The 9,902-nt window shown below is 41.5% G+C and overlaps 2 long non-coding RNA genes across 2 annotated transcripts; both read right to left on the bottom strand.

The window, feature by feature from the left end:
• Nucleotides 1-311: 311 nt before the first annotated feature.
• On the bottom strand, nt 312-1,063 carry LOC117531206. Its single transcript, XR_004566554.1, has 2 exons — nt 648-1,063; nt 312-481 (listed from the first exon to the last, which is right to left on the bottom strand). It is a non-coding gene; the product is annotated as an uncharacterized LOC117531206 (long non-coding RNA).
• Nucleotides 1,064-1,618: 555 nt separating this feature from the next.
• Nucleotides 1,619-9,544, bottom strand: LOC117531222. The gene is made up of 3 exons (XR_004566569.1): nt 9,425-9,544; nt 5,368-5,548; nt 1,619-1,660 (listed from the first exon to the last, which is right to left on the bottom strand). It is a non-coding gene; the product is annotated as an uncharacterized LOC117531222 (long non-coding RNA).
• Between the last annotated feature and the right edge of the window lie 358 nt (nt 9,545-9,902).

Genomic DNA, 9,902 nt, shown 5'->3' with positions numbered 1-9,902 from the left:
TTCAAGATGGTGATCGTTCCCTTAATTGCAGACAACTGCACCTCATGTGCACTTGGTTGCCCAGGAATTGCCTCAGGTTCTTCATCATCAGGCCTGTTGCCCCCACCACAACTGGAATGACATCGATGTCTTTCAATGACCCTGTTGTTTGTAGGTCATTTTTCAGGTCTTGGTATTTCGTGATCTTTCCCCTTTCAGCTTGATTCAGGCCATAGTCATTGTGGACTGTCACATAGATGATTTTGGCTGTTTTCTCTTGCTTGTTCCAGATGACAATATCAGATTTGATCACACCTCCTTCGATATGTCTTCCTTCTGGGATCTCTTTGTCCTATGAGTTTTCATGTGTGCGTTCAGGTTGCACTTATGTCTAAAACTTTTACCACACTCAGAACATCCAAATTGTTTTTGTCCTGTATGAATTATCAAGTGTGCATTCAGGTTGCTCTTCTGTCCAAATCTTTGACCACATTCAGAACAGCTAAATTGCTTTTGTCCTGTATGAATGGTCATATGTGCATTCAGACAGCTCTTGTAACCAAATCTTTTACCACACTCAGAACAGCCAAATGGTTTTTGTCCTGTATGAATTATCATGTGTAGGTTGAGGTGGCTCCTTTGTCGAAATCTTTTACCACATTCACAACAGCCAAATGGTTTTTGTCCAGTATGAATTATCATGTGTGTGGTCAGGTGGCTCTTTTGTCCAAATCTTTGGCCACATTCAGAGCAGACAAATTGCTTTTGTCCTGTATGAATTGTCATGTGTGTGGTCAGGTGGCTCTTTTGCCCAAATTTTTGACCACATTCAGAACAGCCAAATTGCTTTTGTCCTGTATGAATTATCATGTGTCTGTTGAGTGGTTCTGTTGTCTAAATCTCTGACCACATTCAGAACAGCCAAATGGTTTTTGTCCTGTATGAATTGTCATGTGTGTGTACAGGTTGGTCTTTTGTCCAAATCTTTTACCACATTCAGAACAGCCATATTTCTTTTGTCCTGTCTGAATTCTACTGCGTTTGTTCAGATTGCCCTTCTGTTTCTGTCTTTTACTCCGATCAGGACAGCTAAATGGTTTTCTGTTTGCTTGCCTCCCATTATGTTGCTCTGAGTTGTTTATGTGACCAGATGCTTTTCCATATTTACAGCTTTTAAATTGTTTCTCATCGGTGTTGCCCGAATTAACAATATTGGTATTTTTTCGACAGTTAAAACTTGGCTGAAGTTCTCTGGTCTGTTTCCAGTCATAACTGTCATCAGCATCAGTTCCTGAACTGTCTGAGCTCCTGCCATTGGTATCTGATTGTAAATGACTGTTTAGACCTGAGTTGCTGGCTGGTTGTGGTCCTCCATCAGCTTCTGCTGTCAGTGTTCTGTGTACAGATGAGCTGCTGGCTACAGGTTCAGCCTCTGTACGCTCATCACTTTGGCTTTGATGAAGCTGTGATGACTCTGGTTTTTCATCATTTTCACTCTTCACAGGGACGGCAGTGAAGCCAAACTTGGTGAGATCTGCCTCCTCCAGCTGCTGAAGCTGCTCTCCCTGCTGACTTATCCACAGCTTCTCTTCTTCTTTAGTGTCCTCCTGGTCAACACTCAGATTCCATTCCTGGTGTTCAGGCAGAGTTTCTTTTTTAATCACCAACAACGACTGCATGTCTGTAAAGAAACAATTTAACAAATAAATGTTAGAAACAACACTCATTAAAATAAAGTAGCAGAGTGGTGAGTTTGACCTGATGACAGCAAAGTTATTGCACTGATGGAACGATAAAGTGGAAATGTACATAAGGATTTTCACAAATTGTAATTCACGTCTTTTGTCTTCCACAATGACTATTGTAATGCTTTATTTCTGGATTGCTGTTGTGTTTAGAATAAATATTTATATTTATTTGCAATGTATTTTTATTTTGGTTGAAATACAACAGATTTCTAAAGAACATTTTTAATTAAAACTATTTTAAGTCAAGTTTTCTAATACAAGAAACATTTTTAAAATCAAAATGTACAGTAATCAGAAAAAAAAAACCATTTGCAAGGATTTTCTTCAGAAAACTGCTGTGCATAAATTTGCAGTTCTGGTGCTCATCTGACACACATTTCTACACTCTTCCATGTTTTTGCCTGATGCCTCATTTCTTTTGGCTTTAAAGTATGGCTCTAACAAACATAAAAATGTTAGGGCTTTACTTCACCAATTTGGCCCTCAAAAATGTAGGAAATAGTGTTTCAGAAGGTTATAAATTAAATTATTTCCGAGGGTGGTGGGATGCCCCCAGACCTTCCTACAATAAATAATAATTGGTATTATAGTGTCCTTTTTAATCAATGATCTCAAAGGGCTACAGGTTAAAAAGTTCAAATAAAAGCAAAAAAGACAAGCAATCATATTTTAAAATGGAAAGAATCCAAAATAATCATCTAAAAGGAGGGACCATAGGTTTAAAAAAAAAAGAAAGAAATGTCTTTATACTCCTTTAAAACAGTCAGTGGATTGTGGTGCCTCAGGGGTGTCAGGGAGGGCATTCCACAGACATAGGGGCAGCAGCACAGAAGACCCCTATATCTCATGGTCCTTAGCCTAGTTCTGGGTTGTGGAGGATATTTAAGTAAGTGGAGTGGGAGGAACATGTTTGTCCTTTGTGGTTGAAAGAGTTCTTTGAGGTGTGTGTGTGTGTGGGGGGGGGGGGGGGGGGGGGCATATCTATAGATACACTAGTGTGTGAAGAGAGAGACCTTGTATTCAATCTTGGTGGAGACGGGAAGCCAGCGGAGCGAGTGGAGGATGTGGGTATGGCTCATGTTTGTGCACTCTCGTCATTCCTAGCTGCAGAATTCTGGATGTATTGCAGCCTATGGAGGCTCTTGCTAGGGATCCTGATGAGAAAATGCATTACAGTAGTCCAGTCTGGAGGAGATAAAGGCATGGACCAGTTTTTCCAGCATCTGAGAGGGAGAGAATGGGGCGGAGTTTGGAGATGTTCTGGAGGTAATAGAAAGAGGTCTTGCAGAGATGGCTGATATGAGATTCAAAAGTGAGTGGAGGCCCATTTTCACACCAAGATTTGTGACTACTGATGAAAGAGGGATACTGGAGCCAGAGAAGGTGATGCTGGTTATGGGTGTTGATTTGGTCTGGTGAGGACTGCCGACCAGGATGGCTTCGGTTTTTGAGCTGTTGAGTTGGAGGATGTTGTGCTCCATCCATACCTTTATCTCCTCCAGACAGGTGGTGAGTTGTGACAGGTATGGCCGTGATGATGAAGGTGGGGTTGCAGCAGTGGCATTGACATAGAGCTGTGTCATCAGCATAGCAGTGGAATGAAAAACCTGACCAACTGGAATGAGATAGATGATGAAAAGGATTGGACCAAGGACTGACCCCTGAGGAACACCGCAGGTGACTGTGTGTGGGTTTGATGTGGAGTAACCCATGGAGATGTATTCTGTCTGGTTTGTGAGGTATGAATGGAACAACTGAGGGCAGTGCCAGTGAGTCCAGTGGTGAGGTGGAGCTGGGTGAGTAGAATATCGACTGTTTCACATGCAGCAGATTGGTCCAGGAGAATGAGGAGGGAGGGGGAGCCAGCATCAGAGGAGATCAGGAGGTCATTTGTGACTCTTATGAGTGCAGTCTCTGTGCTGTGCGTGGGGTGGAAACCAGACTAGAATTTTTCATAGAGGTTATTGCATTTTAGATGGTTCTGAAGATGGGTGATTCTGCTTTCTCAGTACTTTAGATATGAAGGGGAGATTGGAGATGGGCCTGTAATTTGAAAGGATCTCTGGGTCATGAGTGTGTTTGAGAAGAGATCTGATAAAGGCTTTCTTTAACACGGAGTGGACATGGACATGTAGCAGAAGAGCTGCTTTAAATCAAAAGCCTTTAAGACCAAACAAGAGGAACACATTAAGGAACAGACAGATAAAGAAAATGCTGGCGATTTTTTTAGATCTACATATGTGTGAGCAGACATTTTCAGTTATGAACATAAGCAAGAACCCACTTGAGTTTCAGCGACTTTTAGTCCAGCTTTGTTACAAGCTATGGGAACTGTTAGCACAAACCCAAAGTTAGTTCTGTTCACAAAGGACTGTTTTCTGGGACCAGACTACCATCACAGCCTCTCTTTCTCCCTTTCTGTCTTTTGCAAACCCACATTTACACTATTTGGGTCGACATGTCACACCTGGTAGCAAAACCAGCTATTAAAAGGGGAACAGAAATGCTTTTTGAGAATTTGTTTGTGCATTCCTTGGTAAAAATTGTTATTCATACACTTGCAGAATGTTTGATCGCAGTGTAGATAATGTAATTTAATCAAATTTGCAGCTAAATTGACATGTAAATCGCCATTGGCTGAAGTCAGTGGTGGGCACTTCCGGTTGACGTCACTGGTTGGGGACGAGTGCATATGCCGGGCATGTTGGCAAAGCCACAAACTGAGGAACAAGGGAGACAATATTTCCTTCCATAAGTAAATGGTTTTGGTTATTCTTGTCACTTTGTCTGTGACATTGGGTTAATAAACAGGTTTATTGTATGGCTGTGACGCTACGCGCGCTCTGATTGGCTGATTACCGGTCTGATATTTCCCATATCAGACCATTACTATGGTAATCAGTCCAGATGCATATTTTCTTTACAAACCAGGAAGCTAAAAAGGCGTTTAGAAAAACCAACATGGACATGAACGTACTCCATAAATATCTAAACAGCAACTCAGAGGTGAGCCGCTCTTCAGCTCGGCTTTAGAGCTCTGAAGTGAGCAGAGGAAATAAAGCCTTTTTTTTTTTTCTTTTTTTTTGGAGGTGAACTTGGCTGCTCACTTCAGAATTGATGGCTCGGAGGTGAGCGAACGGTTTCACTTCCGCTCTGAATATGAGGCATCAGCAGCTTTCACGGACTCGAGTACTCATAACCAAGGTTGGGTAGGATTACTTTGAAAGAATACATGTGGATTACATGTATGTATGTACATACATTTGGGATTACTTGTAATCTGATTACATTCAAAGTAATCCTACCCAACGTTGTATATAACCTATTTGTTGGTGCCTCTGGCAGGGAATCTCAGAACGAGGCTCATCTTCCCCCCAACCACTGATATCACCCGCCTGACCTGCATAAATGGCGGCAGCCGGTCGATGTCTTTCTATAGATGTTTTATGGTCTTTAGTGTTTCTTCAATGATCAAAACACATTTTTGTGTTTATTCATGCTATAAAATAATCTATGGGATTTCTGTTCCCCTTTAATGCTACCAAGTTACCAAGGAAAAGGAGGAATACTGATGAGGAAAACATTTTACAGTTACAAGTTACAAAGTATCAGTAACATGAACAAAGCTGAGTGAACAAACCTGTTCTGTAGAAGACATTTGGAGGATTAGAAACAGCATCCAGCCCTTTACCTCTTTTATTCTCTTCTTTGAAATGACACATTTCTTCTTCGTGGTCTATGATCATTCCGTCATCAGCAGGTGTTAGCTGTAGTTTCACTTGTCCCTCAGTTGCTGGACTTCAGACATGTTTGTAGAAAGACTTTAAAAACACACAAAAGAAAGAGAGTCAATGACCAAGTGGAGGAAAGACTAAAGACAGGCTGATTTAATCATCTGTTGCTCTGCTGCCCCGGTTGACCAATCACAAGTGTGAGACAACACCAAGATGTCCCTGTGCTGGGACAGATGTCCTAAACTATGGTGTGGCAACGGGAGCTCTGAGTGCGAATAATGACGGTGCAGCAATGTGAGCTCTGAGCGTGAATAATGACGGTGCAGTAATGTGAGCTGTAAAAAAGTCACTTAATATCCTTTTGTAAATCCATTCAAAGCCACAGTGTCTTTTTTCTCAATGAAAGAAAGTGCACATTAATTAAAAAAGTCACATAATCTTGTCTGAAATCCTGTTTTAACAGCAGTGTTTATTTTCGAGAGACAAAAAAAATTCTTACCATCTTTCTTGAGGGCACAAGATGCAGTGAGCGTTTCCCGTTTCTTTTATCTGTGTTCATGACGCTGGACTGTACATTCACACCAGCCCCAATTCCATTGACCGTGTTTCTCACCATCTTCCCTCTCTTCGATGTCACTCTGTGACACAGACTTGCTGTAAAATTCTTATTTTAAAAGCTTTTAAAAGTTTGCAACGTCCACGTTAATTTTTAGCTTGAAGCAGCCAGCTACACAGCATTGCCGTAGCAACCAACCAGTCCCACTTTACGACAACTGTCGCAACAGCCACGCTTGAGAGAGGGATTTTTCTCCTTGGAATGCTACGGATGCGAGGACACAGATTTGTATCTGTAACACACAGATCAGTGTCCGCTGACTTATAAAACTTGCATGATGTCGTTAAAAAAGGAACGGTTTGCGATAGGCATTTTAAAAACTCAGTGATGATCATGATTACAGAGTACAACACTAACACCCACAGCCCTCCCCATGATGAAATCTGCAGAATTCCTTGGATCCGCAGTTTTCACAGTCCAAGAGACGGTGTGGTGATGTGAGCTCCGAGTGTGAATAATGACGGTGTAGTGATGTGAGCAGTGACCTCTGACCTGGTCAACAGTCAGTTTCAGATCCTGGTCTCGCATCTGATCTTGATGGTTCTTGGAGGGTTCTTAGTAATTTCCATTCAGGCTGGGATTTGAACTGAGGATCCTCTGGTCTCAAGCCCAACGCTTAACCACGAGACCATCACCTCCCCAATGACGGCCCTATGGATCCCCTACGCTGTGATTTGCCCCAATCCCTACTGCAATTCTTACACATGCAATGCTTGTTGTGCGGCTAGGCCCCACTAAATCCCCCCCCTATGCTGTGAAAAAATCCTGGTGAGAACTAAGAAGTAGTATAAATACTTAAAAAATATTCCACTTGTGGTAGACAGACCATCAGACAGGTTAGAAATGCTCCAAATTGGTGTTTTTAGACCGCCAACTTAGTTGCACTGCACCCTTGCCATAACAAAGATCCTCATTCTACATTTTTTCTAGAAATATCCCTGGTGAATCCGTGTATACACACACACACACACACACACACACACACACACACACACACACACAACCGCTTATCCAAGATCAGGTCACGGGGGCTGGAGCCTATCCCAGCAGTCATAGGGCGTGAGGCAGGGTACACCCTGGACAGGACACCAGGGCCACATATAGACAAAAAAAAAAAAAAAAAAAGAAGAAAGATTCACACCCACGCTGCTCGCCCACCTACAGAAGCCGGAGCACCCAGAGAGAACCCACACAAACACAGGGAGAACATGCAAAGTCCACATAGAAAGGCCACAAGAGGGAACTGATCCTATGACCTTCTCGCTGTGAGGCAACAGTGCTAATCACTAAACCACCTGCTGCCCCAGTCCGTACACATCAATCACAAATCTGATTTACTGTGTGGGGTTCTGGTTCTGCGTGGGGTTCCACAGGGGGAGGGGGATATGCATGTTTAAAGGGTGAAGACAAAAGTAGAACAGAGACATGTTTGTTATCAGAGTTAAATTGTGAACAAGCTGTGATAAAGATTTAATGTGAAAGATTTAATCTTTTCAAGATTAAAAAGTAAGAAATATGGCTATTGATGAATATATAAATGAGCTGTGATCAATATTATGTACGACACACTTGAAGCTTCCCAATGTTATTGCTTTTGTTTTGTTTCTGGTCAATTTAAAATGAAATCAGTTACCAAACTGAAAATACTGTGTAAAAATAGTTGACAATAAACTGCAGCTTGAGCCTATTTGATCAATAAATTATCGTCATCAATATTTTATTACCTTCTGTTCAATGATTATTACCTCCGCCAAGGAGGTTATGTTTTCGGTCGCGTTTGTTTGTTTGTCTGTCTGTCAGCAGGATAACTCAAAAGGTTTTGAACAGATTTTGATGAAAATTTGTGGAGTGGTTGGAACTGACAAGAGGAACAAGTGATTAAATTTTAGTGGTGATCCGGATCCAGGAATTTTTTAAAGGATTCTTCACCATTGCGGGATAGGGGGAATTTTGACATTCTAGTTTCTAACTCCACAAAAACAAGGCAGAAAGGCTTGAAAAAAAATGAGGGTGTAACATAGTCAAATGTTCTATCAAGCAACAAAGTTTGGGGATGATCGGATCCGGATTCCGGATCTGCTGATCCAGAATATGCAAAAATATAGGGAAAATAGAAAATGTGTCAGTGTGAGGTGACAAACGAAGCTAGAGATGCACAACTCACACCAAATTGTAGCTGAGTCTGTACTAATTCAGTAAGGTGTCATCAGATTTGATGTAGCTTCAAATGATATAGAGCTAGATCCAGAAGAAAACCGCCATTACCAAAAAATCATTTTTATACAATAACTTTTGAACTAATAGACATAAAAGTGATTCCAAGTTCTAGTGGTATGTTTTCATGGTCAATGATGTCAAATATAAAGGAAAGAAAAGTGTATGTATCATAGTTTTGGTTGTAACACTGAATTGTTGAATAGATCACTGTGCCAAGGAGGGAATCTGTTTCGTAAATGTTAAAAAATTCATATATTTGCAGTTTAGTTGAATAATTAATTGAATTTTGTCTCAATTGTTTTTCTCTATAAGCACATGCAATATCAACATCAGAGCTCAGATGACAGTAGCTTCTGGGAAAGGTGCAAGTTGCAATAAACTGTGATGCCAAGCGCTAAGGATACATGCTATCCAGTCACAGCAGATGACACTTTTTTTTTACTACTGAGCACACATCATTGTTAGACTTTTTTAGGTTCAATGATTCCACGGCATGTAGATGTTATGGCGTCATTGACCCTATGGCCTTGGCGGAGGTTTGCACTCTCTGAGTGCTTCTAGTTTATTATAGTTTAACTGCCAGCAGTATTTTATTTGGTGTATTTTATGGTTAATAGTGTCAAAACTATGATCGTGTTGTCTGTGTCCTTGATGCTCTTCTTTAATCTGAGCTTCGGTTCATGTTGGTGTAGATTTTGTTCCTACAGCAGCTTTTCCTCCTTTGAAATGAGGCTCAAAAACTCTCAGCAGGACAAACGCGCTGACGTCATCCCAGAGCCGACGCCTGACCAATGAACAATCTGTGCGCCGCTGCGTATCAGTCACGTGATTTCTACGAAACAAGTTTCAATTCAAGCTTCACTTACTACAAGACTCGACACAAGGTTCAGAGTTTCGACAGTTTATAGCTTACGCACACGGCGCTACAAGTTAAGATTAGTTCATACAACAACACACCAAAGCGTTTTGACTCTGAGTCAACATTACGGCGTTTTCTTCACTAATGAACGTGTTTGTTGGAGTAATTTGCGTCATACGAACAACCGGAGAGAAAAAAACCGAGGAAGCGAACAATAAACCAACATTTTAACACTTATTAACGGCATCCATAGCTTAAAAAAAACATTCACCTGATCACCAGCGGAGACAGCAGAGACAAAAAGACGCAGACGACCGTCCAAAAGACAAAACTCCACCAGATATGTCCAGACTGTAACTCCACCTCAAATTATGGAAACAGGAAGAGAACAAAATGGTGAAATGCCGCCCCTAGTGGTCAGAGTGAGGATTACTGGAAAACACACGCACGCGCACACACACACACAGTTCAATAGGTGGCGGTAATGCACCTATGTTACTTTGTCAACCGCCTTTAAAATCCAACAAAGAAGAAGTGTTTCCTGTTGTTGTCCGAGGCTAAAACTTTTTAGCTGGCGACGCTGGAAACTCTTCTCTGGACAAATCAAACTTCACTCTGTGATCCTCGAATATGTTTTTTGAAGAGTTCCAGAACCACAAAGGTCGACAGTAAACCCAAAGTAAACCCAAAGAAGAGAAGGCGGCGTTAGCGCGAAAAGGTGGAACAGCTGAGAAGGTTGTTGAAACAGC

This window comes from Thalassophryne amazonica, chromosome 18, assembly GCF_902500255.1.
Source record: "Thalassophryne amazonica chromosome 18, fThaAma1.1, whole genome shotgun sequence".
In the NCBI taxonomy this organism is placed as follows: Eukaryota; Metazoa; Chordata; class Actinopteri; order Batrachoidiformes; family Batrachoididae; genus Thalassophryne; species Thalassophryne amazonica.
Note: the sequence above shows the minus strand (reverse complement) of the source record. Positions and strands in the feature narration are given on the sequence as shown.